At 44.1% G+C, this 12,304-nt stretch overlaps 1 protein-coding gene across 1 annotated transcript in view; it reads left to right on the top strand.

The window, feature by feature from the left end:
• Positions 1 to 3,354: 3,354 nt before the first annotated feature.
• Positions 3,355 to 12,304, top strand: part of LOC136611720 (troponin T, cardiac muscle isoforms-like) — a 465,566-nt gene continuing 456,616 nt past the window's right edge. The window contains exon 1 of the mRNA XM_066591524.1: positions 3,355 to 3,361. The gene's annotated coding sequence lies outside the window, so the exon portion shown is untranslated. The remainder of the gene's footprint in view (positions 3,362 to 12,304) is intronic.

Below are 12,304 nucleotides of genomic sequence, written 5' to 3'. Positions count from 1 at the left end.
TCTCTGTCAGAACGCATCTGTGGTGAGCCGCGGGAGGGGCCGATTTATATACTCGGATGACACCTGATCTCGCCAGCCACTCACTGCAGGGGGTGGTATAGGGCTTGAACGTCGCAGGGGGAAGTTGTAATGCCTTCCCTGTCTTTCTATTGGCCAGAAAAGCGCGCTAACGTCTCAAAGATGAAAGTGAAAGTAACTCGAACATCGCGTGGTACTCGTCTCGAGAAACGAGCATCTCGAACATGCTAATACTTGAACGAGTATCAAGCTCGGACGAGTACGTTCACCCATCTCTACTGCTCTCGCACTCACAGAGAGGATTCAGCTGGCCGACCATGCAGCCTTGATTCATCCTGCACTTCCGCGTGGAAAGTGGTGAGTTAAGCGTCAGCTGCATTCCTAACAGCATTGCTTTGCCGGCAAAAATTATGCAGCACCACAAACACTTTAATTACCGCGCACATGTTGTCCGGCGCCACTTGAATGGCTCTGTGGAAGACCCGCCACCTGTTCATAAGTATTCCAAAGGTGCATTCTACATAACGCTGGGCACGCGTGAGAAGATAATTGAAAACATGCCTCCTGGTATCCATGTCCCTGCGACCAAAGGGACGCATGACATGATTAGACAGTCCAAAACCCAAATCTGCTACAAACAAAAAAGGAGCAGATGGGCCAGCCAGCCCAGGAAGAATGCATGGTTCTGGAAAAGCAAGCTGGCCAGCCAAAAGCTGCCTATTCATTCTAGAAGCACTGAAGACGCGAGCTTCAGCAGCACTTCCATAGGTCCCAATATCAACTATCCAGAAGCAATAATTGCTATCCGCCACCGCCAAAAGGACCACAGAAAAAAAATGGCGGTAGTTGAAGTAGCAGGACCCTGAATGTGGTGGTTTTTGGACACAAATGTGTTTCCTGTCCAGGGCCCCAATGCAGTTGGGAAACTGCGCATTCTCCCAAAACCCCCTAGCAATATCCTGCCATCCCTCTCGTGTTGGAGGTTCCAGGACTTTCGGGACCAGGTGCTCTCAGAGGCAAAGACATTTTTCGGGACCATGTCCGAAATCGTGGCAATTCTGCGTTGAAACTCCAGATGCAGTGATACATAGGAATTGCCAGTAGCCAGGAATCTGCAAACACAAGGGAAAAGGCAAAGCTTAGTCATGAAACGAAATAGAGACAGGTTCCCCTATCTAGTCTGATCACATTGCATTGAAATCTATGCACCACCTCTAACCTTTTAGGGTTTGCCGCATTTGGCCAAACCAAACAACACCCGCCAGCACATGCAAATTTGCTTAAAGGGTGGGGGCAAATACGGCACAACCGAGAGCTAACAACACACGTATAGGAGTGCAGGTTATAGCAGTGGTTGCCAAAGGGGTTTTGCAGGCACCACACTAAGCACACTGCTATTTAAACATTACCCACACCCCCACCCGCATACGTATGTAAAAGAATTATGAGAGGGAAAAAAAAGCAACAAGGCCGCATTTGTAGGAAAAGGGACAAAGTCATGGAATGTCACATACTGCAACTGTCGCAAGCTCCATTGAATATGACATCTGTACACAACACTATTTATAATTTTGGGGCCAATTACAGTTACCGTATTTCAATAAAACACAGGACCATTAACAGTGGGTTTGGCCGTCACATGCACTTTTATATATGTCAATCAAGAGGATGCACTACTTTGGAGCGTAACAGGAGACTGGCTTATGCAAAATGCTCTTCCGAAAAACAGACACACATACTTTCCATTACTTATGTACCACAAGATGATCAGCAATCTTTCTGTGACAGAGACACAATCGCGCATATTTGTTTCACAGCGCAAAAGTGTCGGGCGCACTGCCGCCAAAAGAAGGTCAAATTGAAAGACAGTGAGCTGGCAGAACAAAGTGAACTGGTCAGGATGCCGCTGTAAACCCTCATATAGCTCCAGGAAATGGTCTGCACTCTGGCGCTCCTGAAGTAGAGGGTGCACCCAAAAGCGTGTCACTCTGTGGCTCCTAAGCTCAGAAAAATTTGCCCGAAGGGCATTATGAGTTATGCTTGCGGCCTTGCCCTGCCTCCTTTTCCGTGCAGCGCAGAAACAGATATGAGATAGCCACGCCACAACATCATTATGAATTCCACAATCTATACTTTCACCGCTAGCATGAACGCTATGTGAGCGGCCGCCCCAACCAGTCCTAGATGCTGGAGAGAGACATAGAGCACGTATGTCCTACAAAATTGCTACGCCATGTGGGTGGGGGCAGTCATTAACCCTTTTCTCCCTTTTCCTGTGCACTGATCATGCACACTTCTCGCCGTATTTACGCCCATGAAACAATGGTCGTGTGAACGGGCGAGAAAGCATATATAAGCTGAAGTTCAGAGGGTAAAAATGTCTTTTCGGGCGCATAAACGCCTCCACCGAGCAAATGTTTTTTTCGCCAGCGCTGTATATGCACTCATGTAAAAGAGCCCTAAAATTGTATTATTCAGTAACTGTATTTACCATTAATTAGCATTACGCTATTATATTTAGATTAGCATTTATGACGAGCCAATTATTTTGGTTTGGGTTAGTCTAGGCTAGGGCAAACATTTCTGACTATATTATGGAAGAAAAAAAATTATGGATATGGACTCTCCAGTAAAGAATATTGAGTAGCAGGTTTGGGAGAATACAGTCCATTCTACTGAAAATTAAGACTCAACTGTCCCTTGTTCACAGCCACTCTTCAAGGATGAAAAGTGGAGGAAAATGTTTTTAAATCTGCCTGCGATTACAAGGTGATTTCTTCAAGATATATTCCAGAAAAATGTGTGTGACGGTAAATGCAATTGATAAATTACCTCTATTGTCCTAATAGAGACTTAATTGGTTTAAGTGTCTAGGACAGCATGAGCTATAAATACTGCTCTAAATATTGGAGCACTGCAGATTGCTCAGTGTTCAAACTGAGCCACAAGATTACAGAATGTCATCAATGCAATGCTTGCATGTGTGTTAGAAAATATTGTAAATCAGTGTTATTAAACATACGGTATATATTCTGCACAGCTAATACTCTATTTATTATATTACTTGCATTTGAGAGACTAATAGTTCCATATTAGGAAAACCTGGTGTCATAGATTGTCTGTGCAGCTTTTGTTTTAGCATTTTGTCCCTGCAACATGTGCACTTATATGGTGAGTGCTTTCAATTGTGAAGTGGTCAAATGATAACCAAGAATAGAAACATCCAGCCAATCGAAATAAAGTGTAGTGTATGTTATCTTTTGTGTTTTTGCACTGAGAATATAAGAGCTGAATGTTTTATATGTCTCATTTTACCACTACAACAGCTACACAACATCTACAGGTATGGTCTGTTTTACCTGCACACATTAAGCAAATAGAAATAGATGTATGTTAGTGTACATTATTTCATATTTTTATCACTTATTCTCCTTTTTCCATTTTATACATTGTATTAACTCAGCACTTTTTAATTTATCATCTAAATTATGCACTTTCTTTGAATTACAAAAGTATATCAGTTTTCTTGGCTGGATACACAACGTTTTGGAGTATTTTGTGCAGCATTTTTGTTGGTGTTTATAATAACTTTTTGAAAGTCTAAAACTCTATGGTCAGATATTCATTCTTTTAATGTCTATAGTGAATTATGGAAAAGTCTACAATCACGGATTTTTCTGTTTCTGGGATTTTTTCAGTTTCTAACTGTTAGACAAAATTCAACATGCTGTGAGTATGCATAAAAAATACTATGTAAAATATGTGAAATCCACAGCATTTTTTACAGGCATTGAAAAGTTATGAAAAACAAATTGCGTGAAAAAAGCCTTTAACCCCTTGAGTGGCGGGTTTCCTACCACCCTGTCATGCCCACCAGGGCAGGTTTTTTAAAATCATTGAATTTCAACTAATTTTGCAGTTGCGTCTCAGGAGCCATAACTTTTTCATTTTTCCATTGACATGGCCATATGAGGGCTTGTTTTTTGCGGGACAAGTTGTGATTTTTTAAACAGGGGGGAGAGAAAAAAAATTGGGAAAAAAGAAAAAAAGGGGCCATGTCACTAAGGGGTTAAATAATGTATTAACTTCCATCTCTGGGTCATTACGACGCATGGTTAACACATGTGTGATTGTATTTTTGATTTTTTTACAAAGTAAAGGGAGACAAGTGTTTTTATTATTTTTTTTTATAATTTTTTAACTTTTTTTTTTTTTTTAATTCTTTTTTTTTGTCCCTTTAGGGGACTTCCACAGGGACCCATCAGGACCCCTGATCACATTCCGGAGGTCCGATGGTGACAGCCCTTTACATGCTGCAGTCACATAGACTGCAGCATGTAAAGGGTTAACACAGCAGAGATCGGAGGTTTTCTCTGATCTCTGCTGTAAGAGCTAGTACCTAGCTGTCCTCTGACAGCTAACAACCAGCTCTCCCTGCCACAGAGACCATCGGCTTGCTTCTGACAAGCCGATGGTCTCTATGGCAACCTGTAAACAAACCAGGAGATTGCCGACATATCGGCAATATCTTCTGCTGGTTTTTCAAAGCCCTTGCTTTGTTCTCTGTGGGTCTGTGCAGGCAGAGCACACTGCCACAGCTTGTGGCATTGTGCTCTGCAGCTCCCTTAGTGATACATAGCCCGGAAATCTTCCGGGGTATATCACTATGGGCAGTGGAGCTCCTCCCGGAAAATTTCCGGGCGTGCCACTCAAGGGGTTAAGGCTATATTCACACAGGCGAGAATCTTGCAGGAGTTTAATGTGTTGCGAAACGCCCCAAACTCGCTAGAATATGAACCCTATTTTTTGAATGGACATAATCACAGGAGTCTTTTTTTTTTCTTCGCAGAGATGCGGTGAGAATAAAAATTGCAGCATGTTCTATCTTTGGGCGCTCCCACAGAATGCCTCACACATTGTTTTCATTGAGATCTTAAAAGACATTGCATGGCACTCGCATGTCTTGCGGAGTGCATGGGGGTGTCTTGTGATATTTCTCATTGAAATCAAACACGCGACTAAAGATTGCAATTTTACAGAGGTGATGCAAGGCATTTTTTAATAGAATTTCTCGGCACGATACCGCACTCGCCCATGTGGATGTAGCATCACTGTTAGTAGAAACATGGTAAATTCTTTTAACTATTGTGTTTCATGCCTAACTATTTGTAAAAATGTCAGTCAGTCACAAATGAAATATGAAAATATTTTTTTTGGTTTGCAACAATCACAAATTGACATTTTGAGCGTTAAATGATATTAAAATCATCATTGAGTCTTTAGTGACATGCCAAATGTTTTCCTAAGCGGTTTCCAAGTGAAACATGCACCAATCACTGAAACAAAGGGACAGAGATGCTTGGCTGATTGCTGTGCTTCCACTGTCATGTTTGGCTCTGAGCAGCTCCCCCTGGAGAGTTACAGCTAGCAGGTGGGATTAGCTTGTGGAAAAAAAAGAAATGGCATGTCATTTTTTGTGATATGTAATCTGCATTGGGAAATTCACATAAGGATTAGTCTCATTGAAAAGAGGATAATTTTGTGCAGATCCATGACAAAATCATGTGCAAACGAGCAGAAAACCATTGCTCAACCACGCCTTGGCTTTTTCCAATATGGATTGAACACATTTATATGTAGCCTCACTATATCTTCTGGTATATTTCATAATGTACATTTTTCTTAACATTTTGACTCATATACTGTATGTCTGTACCATATGTAGAAGGGCAGTACACAGAATGGCCTGTAAAGGGGTGTAGATAGGCATTCTTGTACCAGAAAAGGAGAGAGAGAACACCTGTGGGTGTGGCAGGAAATAACATAAAAGGATCAGTTCCTGCCACGCTTATAGTGAAGCTGGCTGCCAGCCAAAGAGAGAGGTTTGAGCAGTATCGGTAGCATCAGGACTGGGAGCCTAAAGTCCAGCGTGTACCAGTCTGGGTCTTTCACAAAGGAGAATGCCCTCTAAACCCCCCGGGTAGAGGATAGTGACAGAGACCCTGTGGGTTTTAAACCCTGAGTCCTGATAAGTTTTAGAAATGACTGCTGTCATATGAAATAAAAGCTGGCAGATGCCAGAATTTTAAGAGATTCGAGTCTCTTGAGCCTTGTTGCACATGGTACCAACCCTGCTGATTGGCAAGGATGGCGATCTAAATAGCAAGTACCCCCAGGTTGCCACACAGAGCACATGTGAAAGCTTTACTTCTAAGGCATATTACCTGAAATCTTTCAATCACAAGCTGGAACAGAGTGCATAAAGTAGTTCGAAGGACAGTTGCTTTTAATAACATACAATGGACCATGATGTAGTTCATCCTACAACTACTACAGCAAAGAGCTCCACATTTCTAAATTTAAAAGTAAACACATTTCTACTTCCTAAAAACAAAAAGATTTTAAAAAAGGATGCCCTACCAATTATGCCATTGTCCCATGCCACAGTACAGAAGTGTATCTAGGTCTTCCTGCCTTTAGGGCAAATATAAAGTTTAGTGCTTCCATCACACATTGATTAACAAGTTGATGCACAGGGATTTCTACAAGCATGAAATTTCTGTCCGATTTTTAGACCAAAAAAACTGCTCAAAAATTAGGCAACAATGTGTGTGCTCATGGGATTTTTTTTTTCAGACAGAAAGTGCAAGTAAAAAAAAATTGCAACATGCCCTATTCGTGTCCAATTTTTAGTCAAAAACTGTGGGGTCCCGTACAAAAGATTGCACATGGATGGGATGTCTGTGATCTCTCCAATGCAAGTTGCACCCAAGAAGATTGGGCACAACTTTAAAATCGTACGTGTGCAAATAGCCTAACTTAACCTCTTTTAATTTTATTCCTACGTTGTGCGGTCTAAATCTCGAAATCTGAGGGTGAGTCTCCACAGTGCAGTTTCTGTGCAGCCGTGATGCTGCTGAAATACGTCCTGAGGCCTCGTTCACACGGGCGACACGGCATCACCGCGAGGAAATTGCAGCAATATCACATTACTGATCCGTGCATTTTGCTGCGGTTTCTCGTGGTTATACCGCGATTCTGTAGCACTACAAAGTCGCATGTGGTGCTATAAAGTTGAGCGACTTTGTAGCGCCAAATGCGAGCCCTAACTGCAGGGGAAAAAAAGTATACATCACCTTAGAAGCGGTCCCTGGTACTGTTTTTCATCTCTTCTGGCCGGGGATTGAAGAATCCCCGCCTCCTGGAAGCGCTGGCTGATGCTTAGCCAATCAGAGCCAGCACTTGATGAATGGCTGTGATTGGTTTATCGAGCAACGGCTGTTATTGGCTAAGCGTCAGCCAATCAGAGGCAGTGCTTCCAGGAGGCGGGGATTTTTCAATCCCCGGCCAGAAGAAAAGAAGGAAAATAGTGTCGGGGTGAAGACGCACTGGAGATGACAGCACATATTTTTTTCTGCAGTTAGAGCGTAGTTTATGGCTTTGACAGTAGGATTTCCTACTGTCAAAGTTGCAATGCACCGCACGAAAATCACGTTTTCGTGCGATGCGATGCAACAGAGAGGAAGGCTCCATAGGGAAACACAGACTACAAAGCCTCACGAGTCGCATGCTACAAAACATGCTTCAAAACTGTCAGAATGTCGCATACTACAAAACATCGCAGATGTGAATTAACTCATAAGAAAGCATGGCCTTCACATACTTGTGATTTGTAGCAACGCGACAAAATCACGTGACTTTGTCGCCCGTTTAAACAAGGTCTAAACATGTTGGCACAGTTTGTAAATTGATTATTATTGGCTATGCTTTTTGTAGGTAAAACACCTAACAATCAATATGAAACCGCACCAAACAGTATCTCAGCACAGTTTTGCGCTGTACTGTCACCATACTGCTCTGTTGCTCTATTTAAAGCTAAGGGCTGCAGCTAAAGGATAGTAGTGCAAAATCTCAGTTTATGGCCCCTCTGCACAATTTCTTTTCATGTCTGCTGGTGAGATTCCATATGTAACTTTCCACTGCATCGCTTGGTTTCTTAGACTATTCTGAGGGCTCGGTCAAACAAGTGAATGTCCGCGCATTTTTCTACACAGAAAAAAAATGTACCGCGTGTGGAAAAAAATCCACTTGACCATGTCCTTTGCCACCCATATATTTTTTCCTTTGTAGGCGCATATGTCTTGCTACGCACGCAGTGCGCATTTTTTTCTGCGTGGAAAAACGCTCAGATATCATCTGACCGAGCCCTCATGGGGTAAATTAAAATAAAAATCCACAGTAGAAATCGGCAGGGTTGCCACAAATTTCTGACACAAATTTCATTTGTTAGAGCTGCTGATCCACATTCAGAATTAGTACAGTCAATGAAAAAAAAATCTGTGTGTGTTTTGCAAAATACAAAATCTGTGTCAAGAAGTGATATGTCACTTTTATTCTTCCTTGTGTGCATTTCAAGTCTGCATGCAGAAAAATCCATTTCTATGTAGAGGATTGGAGCTACTTCAGGGTTAAGTACAGTACACAGTGTACATAACCAATAAGAAGAGTGCACACAAGAGCAGATCAATTCATGTAGTATTTATTGTACAGTATTGCACTACTATGCAGCCAATCAGTGCATGCACTTCAATAATACTGGTGTTTTACCAGTGACATACCCATACTTAGTGGCTGGATATTTCAGCAGAATGTACGTGCTGCAGATTTGCACTGCCTATGACATTGTATGTTAATTTAACATGTGATTTCAATATACAATGGCCTGGCAAGGGCTATTATATTTAGAAATTATTATATCTATTCCTGAGCTATTGTAAATTGAAAGACCATTATATTATTATTTATTTTAAAGTGCCATTAATTCCAGGTTGCTGTGCAACACCCCAGAGGGGTGACCCTGGGCACCTGGCTAACATGTAGAGCTTGGACGGATAAGTGCTGGCTTGTCACGGTTGCACTTACCAGGCTCTGCTCCCGAAGGGATGATAAGCAGCCAAGGCCAGAGTAGGATCCCAGGCCAGCCTCGACACCCCTATGATAGAGAATGCCAATAAACGGGATGGGGGAAGTAGTAGTACTGATCACTCGTGACGCCACCGTTCCCACGCACCGGTATGCTACGCGGCGGAGAAATGAACACAGAGACTTGTGTATAGTACCTCGGGTCCCCAGGAACAGTTAGGGCCCGGTATAACTTTTACTTAAATAATAAACTTTTACAACAGGTAATGCAGGTACAATTCACTGTAAAACGTTAGCAGGCTACAGCTCAAAGGTAGGGAGGATACACAGGATGAATACGGTCCTACAGTCCACGCTATCTGTATGTCACCGGTCCTGGATTGGGAGCACTGCAGAGGAGGAAGGGGGTAGGGGTCACTCCGCAGACAGGCAGACAATTATTAAAAAAAGGCTTAGACAATAAACACCCCGCATGGCAGGCGCATGGGTATGACACAGTAAAGTACCTCTGTGCGGTGATCCTAACTATGGACGGATGCACAGGAAAAGCCTGTAGTATGAACTGCTACCTGTTTAGAACATTTTGTAAGGCTCTCTCTCTCTCATGGTGGGACTCACTCTATTTACAGCCACACTGCAAACACTATGGAATATCTCTCCTCTTCCTCCATCTTCACCTACATGGAAGCTGAAGGTGCTTCCATGTGGCTCTGTGTTAGCAGGCAAGATGGAAGACATCTTCCCGCTCTCAAACACCCACATTTACAACCTCCCTTGTACCACATGACAAGACAAACATCTACATGTAGGCAGTAATTTTATAACTGTTAACCTCTCAAGCGCCGCAGCACGCACACTGGATATCACAGTACAAGCTTTGCACAGTGCATCTATATAGGACAAAACATGTATGACATTTATGGAGGGTTCCAGGATTGTGTTCTGGGCCACTACACCTGTAGATGGGAAGAAAACAGGGCTTTAAAGGTGTTGTCCGGCCGTGACAAGTGCATATATGCACTTCTGTATGGCCATTACAAAGCAATTTGTAATATACTGTGTACTTTGTAAATGAGCCATACAGAAATGATATACTTACCTATACAGGTGCCCCCCCCCCCCCCCCCATGCTTAACATTTCATCGTCCCTGGATATGAAAAATTCTCCAGCAGGTCTTCTTTTCTTGTTGCACAGGCGCAGTAGCACTTGTCAGCTCGGGAATAGAGATGAGCGAGCACCAAAATGTTCAGGTGCTCGTTGCTCGAGTCGAACTTTTGGCGATGCTCGAGAGTTCGTTTCGAGTAACGAACCCCATTGAAGTCAATGGGCGACTCGATCATTTTTGTATATGACCCATGCTCCGCTAAGTTTTTCATTTGTGAAAGTCTGGAAAACCCAAGAAAGTGATGGAAACGACACAAACGGATAGGGCAGGCGAGGGGCAACATGCTGGGCTGCATCTCAGGTTCCCAGGTCCCACTAAGCCACAATAGCGGCAAGAGTGGGCCCCCCCCCCCCAAACAATTTTTACTTTGGACAAACCCTTATTACAAGGCACACCTTAGCTAAGCACCACACTACCTCCAACCAAGCACAATCACTGCCTGCGGGACACACCGCTGCTTCTTCTCCTGTGTTACATGCTGCCCAACCCCCCCTCCCCGCGCACGACCCTGCGTCCGCAGCCCACACAAAATTGTCCCTGCGCAGCCTTCAGCTGCCCTCATGCCACACGCTCACTTCATAGCCACACCACCCTCATGTATATTTATAAGTGCCTCTGCGATGAAGAGGAACCATAGGCATACACTGCAGAGGGTTGGCAGGGCCAGGTAACGACCCGCTTTAAAAGGGACGGGGCGATAGCCCACAATGCAGTTGAGAATCAATGAGAAATTGACGTTCGATCTTCATTTCAATAAAGTGCCAACCACCGTCAGGAGCTGCAAACGTGGGCATGAGTTACATAGCTATGGGGAATCCATGTGCCCACACAGTATTCATTCTGTCTAGGTGTGAGATAGCTCAATCGACACCGCAAGGGGAAAGCCATCTGCACTCTGCCCCCTACCCAAGTTAGTCAGTGTATTTGTGTCAGACAGGTCAAACACCGCGATGGGAAGTCTGTGTGCACCAACAGTATAGGTGGGTCCAACACAACCCAAGACATGAACAATAAAGAAATCAGAGTGGCCAAACATGGCAGACTTACACTGCACCGACGACATAGGCCTCGGGCCACAGCTTCAGCAATCGTAGGCATGAAGTGGACTTCAATGCTAGTACACCTGTGAAGGTCTCATTAAATCACTTACGTTTTCTCTCACCGCTCCAAAGACTGGATTAGCCAGGAAAAAGTTCCACAGGCCCAACCTGGCGCCGTTGCAGTTCCCCCGGGACATAGGCCTCGGCCAACAGCTTCAGCAATCGTAGGCAGGAAGCAGACTTCGAACCCAGAGAAGGTACATAAAGAAATCCCATTGCAGTGTCCCGGATAGCTGTGGTAACGTAAGGGGAAAATACATGTTGGCTTCGGCCCACACTCCATGCCCTAGTCAGTCAGTGTTTTTTGGGGGGCCAGAAAGGTAGAACACCGCGATGGGAAAACTTAGTGCACCCGTATTATGCACAGACACCTGTAATATTCCTGTAGCAAAGGTATAAGCTGACCCCAGTAACAGTTATGTTGCAGAAGTCTGGGGAGACCCCAGTAACATTTCAGTAGTAACAGTATAGACAGACCCCAGTAACATTTCTGTAGTAATAGTATAGGCAGACCCCAGTAACATTTGTGTAGCAGCAGTATAGGCAGACCCCTGTAACATTTGTGTAGCAGCAGTATAGGCAGACCCCTGTAACATTTGTGTAGCAGCAGTATAGGCAGACCCCTGTCACATTTCTGCAGCTGAAGTATAGGCAGACCCCTGTAACATTAATGCAGTTACGCTCCTCTCCTTTGGCCCAAACAAGTTTCTCAGATAACTGTGGTAACACGAGAGAAAATACATGATGCGCATTGCTGGTTACCTTACCCCAAGCAGGAGGAGGAGGTGGCCTTACAAGGCCAAGAAACCATGACCAGGAACCCGCTGTAGCCTGTGTTGAAAGGATGTGAGCGGGCCCTTGGCCAGGCTCGGTCCCAGCAAATACCTTGTGAGACCCAAGGTGCTGCGACTGACATAGCAATGGGCAGTCCATGTGCCCACACAGTATTCATTCTGTCTAGGTTTCAGATAGCTCTAGCGACACCTCAAGGGGAAAGGCATCTGCACTATGAACCCTACCCAAGTCAGTCACTTTGTGCAGGACAGGGAAATCACCGCTATGGGAAGTCTGTGTGCACCCACAGCATAGGCGAGTCGA

This window comes from Eleutherodactylus coqui, chromosome 1, assembly GCF_035609145.1.
Source record: "Eleutherodactylus coqui strain aEleCoq1 chromosome 1, aEleCoq1.hap1, whole genome shotgun sequence".
NCBI classification, from domain to species: domain Eukaryota; kingdom Metazoa; phylum Chordata; class Amphibia; order Anura; family Eleutherodactylidae; genus Eleutherodactylus; species Eleutherodactylus coqui.
This window is presented reverse-complemented; position numbering and strand designations above follow the sequence as displayed.